Raw genomic sequence first — 6,828 nt, forward strand, 5'->3', positions numbered from 1 at the left:
AAAAATTCAACAAGGCCCCAAATACATAAAATAAATAAACAGTAGATGGCTAATATATATATTTATCATACAGAATTCAAATTTATAACTTTCACCTGTTATGAAGTAAAGTGATAAGGATGAGGCTACTTTCATGACCCCCAGATTAGGCATTATTGCCAGCGACAGTACTCTGGTTAGATCAGTCTTGGCTTACACATTGATGCTCTAGTTTTTTTGTCTATGTGATACAATAAAATCTGCACAGAAAAGAAGTTGAAGTCATACTTGTTGCTAAAGAGAACTTCAGTTCTCTTCAGTTAAACGAGATAACAGAGGAAGGTTTGCTCTAAGCTTCTAGCTTGATAATACAACATATACATTTGTGATTACATGTGAAGTAAAGTTATTTAACTAGGTAAAATTATACTTGGAAACAAAATTTAATTCCTACATTGACAGGCTGCTTGGAGCCTTTCTACAGAAACCAGGCTTCGACAAAATACTGCTTCAAAATGACTAATCTGGTTCCAACTGAATTTTACATATTCCAAGATCTGGAGGGGGCAGTGACCTCCCTATAGCCACACATCTTGCTACCACGGGACCCTAGACCCTCACCTCTACTCAAATGTTCCTTCTACTTCACTTGGATGTCTTGTTAACTTATTCTTTTTTAATAAATATTTTTATAATTAGGAGAAGAAATATGTTTGGGAACAAGGAAATTGGCTTAGGTAGCTCCTAAATGACTTATCTACCTTCTTGGATTAATTAATCCTGCATCTGATTAATATTAGGCTTATTTATCTACATAAATTGACTCACAAGTCTTAGGTTGTTCTAAATTCAACATTTATACTTCTTCTGCTGGTTTCTAACAGGTGTAAAAATTCTAAGGCCCTTCTTTTCCTAATTCTGTTCTCAGGCGTCTATAAGCCTGCACTCACTAGCCAAACCCTCTGTTCTAGAAACCGAGAACTCTAGAGTTAGGCCTCAGAAGGAGTCGCGATTCGATCCTCAATCCAGGGCTATCTGAGGCCCTAATTCTCCTCTCTGAGTAATGTGCACTTGAAGAAATATTCCTCCTTGGCCCACAGTCACATTTCCAGCAGATTTCACATCACCCAAATGACAAATTGACTGTGTACAGATATCACCAATCCCCTAGGGTTAGAAGGGACCTCAGAGACACTGACTTCTGCTCTTCCCTTCCTTTCACCAAAATGCGCTCCACAAGGGAGGAACTGTGTCTAGCTGGCCTTCTGATTTTTTATTTTTTATTTTTTTTACTAATTCTCTCATCACAAATATCTTCCTTCACGATTTGTAAACATATATTCAGTTTTCATCAATTCATTTCAAATTTTCTTTCTTTTTTGGCACATCCCTTGGGAAACCATTTTGATGGTACATATAATGAAGCCATTAAAAGCTGAACAATTGGGAATGCCATGATCTAAAGACTCCCATATCACCATTTTTTTTCCTAACTGTTAAGGGTCCTTAAGCAAATTATTTTACTGTCATTGAAGCAATTTTGAAGTTGAGACCCTTCACTGCTGTTTTCATACCTCTGTTATTTCTAGATGAAGTGACCTAAATGCTAAACATCTCAATAAACCATGGGAAGTTCAGTTTATCAGAGCCTTTGCAAAATACCTCTATGGGTGGCATTAGGTGATTCACGGCGTTTTCCATTTGGCATCATGCAGACCAAACCCATGTGATCCTATACTCTAGGCTTTGCTATATTTGTTTGTTAAATGCAACCCATTTTAATGATACTTAATTGAGGCTTACGTCCACTTTGAGATGAAAGAAGCCTTAGACAACACAAAGCATCATTAGCAGTTGCAAAACTGAGTAACCTGCATGTTTTGTTTCTTCAACCCCTGTAGTTTCTCCTTATACTTTTTAAAACCTCAAAGAGGTCGTGGTTATTATGAATCATCATTTTACTATGCTGGTGGATACAGGGAAAACTTTAACCCTAAAAGCCACAGGCTTATTTCACTGTCTGTGACCAAATTCCTCTCTGGAGAAGAGCCAAGCTGAAACAATTGGCTTTACAGGAAATAGACCTTCTCTCCCTGCAGACAGGACCTCTGTAAGTCCCACAAAGCCATGGCCCCCAAACCCAACCCTTCCTCAGAACCATTTGGTTCACCTGGTAAAAGTATAAATTCCTGGGCCCCAGGCCCGGAGATTCTGCTTCAGTGGGTCTGGGGTGGAGCTGAAATCAGATTAAGCAGATGATTCCCAGTCAGGATTTTCTTGGATATGAGAGGTGAAGCCAAGTTTGAAAACTTGGTCCCTACCTGGTCTTATTAAAATCAGTATTTTGAAGAAAAACACACAATTAATACATGTCCAGAGGATCAAACAGTGCATTTCTACAGTTGGTGAAATTAAAATATTTCATATGTGGAGAATAGGGAGCATCTCATAGAAATGACAATGAGGAAGGGTCACATTTTTTCTCACCTGAAAAACAGACGGCTACTAAATCATGATGACAAGCTCATAGACAAGGGCTTTATCAACAGATACAAAAAAACAATACTTTTAAACACTGATTTTTAAAAAAATTGTGCATATACCTTTTCTAGGTAGGATTTGTTTTTCAGGCCTACATTCATATTCTGTGATGACTGAGGCCAAGATTTCTCAACCTTAGCATTACTGACACTTTGGGTCAGTAAATTATTTTTTTGGTGAATCTGTACTATTCATTGTACATAGGATGTTTAGCAGCAGCTCTCACCTCTGCCACTAGATGCCAGTAGCATTCCCCCAAGTGGTGACAATAAAAAATGTCTCCAGACATTGCCAAAAGTCCTCTGGGATACAAAATCACTCCCAGCTGAGAAGTGTGCTTGAGAAAAATCACGTAAACCCTCTGGGGCTTCAGGATTTTGTAATATAAGATTAGAGTAAAGGTGACATCCATAGCAGTGGAATCAGGAAAGCCTATATAAGTGATGTTAGCAAAATGAAATCATTACTTAGAAAAAAGTAATCCAGACTCAATACTGAAAAGTAAATTTTAAATGGTCCAGAGTTCTAAATACAAAAATTTGTGAAAATATAGAATATGTTTTTATAAACTTGGGTTAAAGAAAACTGTCCAGAAAAACTCAAAAAACCCAGAAACCAAAAATGAAAATGTCAAGAGACTTAACTTCATAACATTTTAACACTTCTTTATGGTGAATTTAGTAGAAAAGATCAATGAAAGTAAGAGCTCATTTTCTGAAGATAAACAAAATTGAGAAACCTTTAGCTAGACTAAGAAAAAAGGAGAGATGGCTCAAATAAACAAAATCATAAATGCAAGAGGAGATATTACAACTGATACCACAGAAATACAAAGGATTATAAGGAACTACTATGAACCATTATATTTTAACAAACTAGATAATCTAGAAGAAATGAATAAATTTCTAGAAATATCTGATGTTAATGGAAGAGTACTGTGTATTCTTGAATTTTCTAGAATTTCCTGAAGTGGTGAATTTAGGGTATGAATATTTATGTCTTTAGAAATTAATTCACCTATAAAAATGTATACCTTTTATAATCCCAGCAACCTCAATAATTGCACAATTGTTATTTTAAAATCCTGTAGTTTTCCTGTACCTAAATATAAACATAAGTCATTCTGTTAACTTGTACATTGTTTTGTAATAATGTACATTTTTTAATACCATTTAAAATATTTTCTCAAAACTTCTAAATGTTTAAATTTAACTACAACTTATTTTAGGTTTTTGTAACTTTATCCTACAAGGAAAATAAAACAATTTACATTTTCTTTAAAAAAAGAACCATCGCATGTTGATTAACGGAGCTAAGAGAGATTGATTGGTGTCAAAATGAAAATTCTGTATTTTCAGGCCTGTCTGAGAAACTGGGAGAGCAGGTAAACCACATGACCATTTGTGTGAAGGCCTGGAGCCCCCTGTGAGATAATTCCTGTTGAGAAGAGTAGGGCTTGAGTTTGATCACTACGGAAGATTTGATCCTTTCATATAGACTGATTCTGACAAAAGACCATTGACAACTTTCAGACAGGTTTTATGGCAGGGCTCAGGGCTTCAGTTTATAAAACCTGAAAAACTTGTTTTAATAAAATTCAGTTCAACATTGGGGAAAAGGAACACTGACTTGAAAGCCCTTTACTGGCAACTCAAACAGAAAAGAGGAATTCTCTCCCAGTTTCAGGGTTTTTGTTTTGTCTTTTTGTAATTCTGTGTTAACTAGTTTTGTTTGTTTGTTTTGTCCTGTTTGTTGTAACTGTTTCAGTTTTTATTGTTTTTACACACAATACATTTATGTGTAAGGTTGCATGTTGATTCTCTGTTCTCTTTATCTTAGAACGTTTTTCCTCAATCACCCTCCTATTTGACCTGTTGCTTTTATGTAATTTTGATATTTAATCTATTTATAGATAGTGCGCAGTAAGGAAGACCCATTTTCTTAGTTTCAAGATAATGGGGTATTTCAGATCCTTCTTTTTATGTATTGAGATGATAACAATCCTGTTTTAAAAGATCACACATTTCCTTGATAGATACCTCTTTTTTTTTTTTTAAAGATTTTTATTGGGGAATTGGGGGGATGGGAACAGCGCTGGGGAATTGGGGGAAGGGGAACAGACACGTTGCTGTCGTTTTGTTCTTCAGTCTAGTTGTGGAGGACGTTGCTTCACTGGCCCAAGTTGGCACCATCATTGCGCTCTTCCCTGGCGAGGCAGATCAGTCGCCGGCTTCTGGACGGCCGCTCACTGCGGCTGCTGGCCGCTCACGCTGGCTGCTCTATATACAGTAGCCCATGGCAACCCACTGCCACAGGGGCTGCAGCTTTCGCCGTGGCCAGCGACTCATGGCAGCCCAGCTCCAGGTTGAGCTGTTGTTCAGCATCTTAGCTGTAGAGGGCAGTGTCACTGGCCCTCATATGTGGGATCCTAACCGGGGCCCTCTGGCATCCCAAGCCCGTTCTTAACCATTGCGCCACTTGGCCGGCCCAGAAACCTCTTTTAAAAAAATCTCAGATAAACCATTCCAAGTTGGAGGTCATTGGCACATTTGGGCCCCCCATCTCTCTTTATGGTACTGCTGATGTTTTCCATGGGTTATTGGTTGCTAAGGTGATAAGGTCATTGTTAAAATTTTGCAATGGGGAAAATTGTACTTATTTAACATTTGTTCAAAATGCAGCTCTTTGAGTTGGATTTCGGATACCACTTTCCTGCTTCCATAATGACAGTTGTGAGCTCATACAGTTACCTAAGAATTTGAAACTAAATTGTATTCCATTTTCCCTGCATTATGCTTGTACCCAGGGAGGAGTAGTCCTATGACCAAAAATGTAGGATTGTTGCTGAACTAATCAGTTTATTGGCATCAATTCTTTCATTAATAAATCTGTACAGTATTCACAAGCATATTAATCCAATGTGGGAGTTGATCTTACCTAAATATTGAAAAAATGTGAGTAGGTTATATCTCTCAAGATTATAATGAACTTATTAAGAATTATTTTGAATTTCAAATCCAGAAGAGAACTTTTAAAGGGACAATTCACAGAGATTGACGTAATTGCTTTTACTAGCATATGAAGTTTTTGTCCTTGAATGGGGAAGAGGAGATTGAAGTGTTACATTTTTTTCCATGTGGTAATAATGCTACACAATTAATTAAATTACCTGAATTTTAGTTCTGGCCTTGCCACTATCAACCTAGGTAACATTGGGCAAGTCATTTAACATGCCTTCACGCTTCTAAAAATGAAAGAGCGGAATGAGATTTTCTTTCCATCGAGCTGCATGACATCTTAAACTCCTAAAGTGTCAACAGTAGGTGCCAAAGTTGCTTTCTAAAATTTCATTTTGCATAACCTCAGAGTGTATTCAGTGGGTACTGAGGATATGGGGCTCTGCAGTGTTGGACAAAAGCTCTGTCTGCTCTTTTAAAGTAGGTCAAATCACTCCTCCTCAGCACGCATCAGATCAACAATGGTGGGAATGTTAAAACTAGTCCAGATCAGAGCTGCAGGCTTACCTCATTATAGGTGTAGCCTGCCTGGAGTGGGTGAGGCTGAGACCACGGGCAGGTTCAGGTTCTTTCTCACAGACTCGTCATTCCTGTTCCAGCTTCGGCTCCTCCACCAACCACATTCCAAAAGTCTATAAATTAATGTGGCTGCTGTTAGCTCAGCTCTGAAGGGTTGATGTAAAAATAAAGAAATATTTTACTTTAAATGATATTTTTTTCTTAAGTTCTAACACATTCTTTACTTTAAATGACAATCATTCTAACCTCCTGGCCTGCCTATGTATTACTGGCTAAAGAATCGCTCACCTTGCCACACAGTTGATTGAACTGGGACATTTAGTGCATGGAAATAACTAAGCTGCAACTCATTTTCGTTATTGAAGACAGTTTAACTACCAGGTATCCATCAAATTGATCTCTCAGACATTAACTAGTGATTACAACCCAAAATAAAACATTTCATACATATCCATTTAGTTGAGCTAGATGGAAATGGCCTACACATGGAAGATTCATTCTCTTCCAATCAATGTTCTCAACCGCCACTAAAAATGGAAAATATCCTAAAACTTTTTGACATTTTCAATAAAAATACTTATCACTACCTTGATCTTCAACCAAAGGACAGATCACTGGAGCCTTAGAATGTGACCACAGAAACACGTATTTTCTCTAAACTCCATATCTTACTACCTATCAAAGAAAGATAAAAACTAAGAGAAAAAGAGAAAGATGCCCCTGTGGTCCTTATGACCTGATAATGAAGAACAGGGGTTAAATGGGCTGCATC

Source organism: Hipposideros armiger, unplaced genomic scaffold, assembly GCF_001890085.2.
Source record: "Hipposideros armiger isolate ML-2016 unplaced genomic scaffold, ASM189008v1 scaffold_161, whole genome shotgun sequence".
Taxonomy (NCBI): Eukaryota; Metazoa; Chordata; class Mammalia; order Chiroptera; family Hipposideridae; genus Hipposideros; species Hipposideros armiger.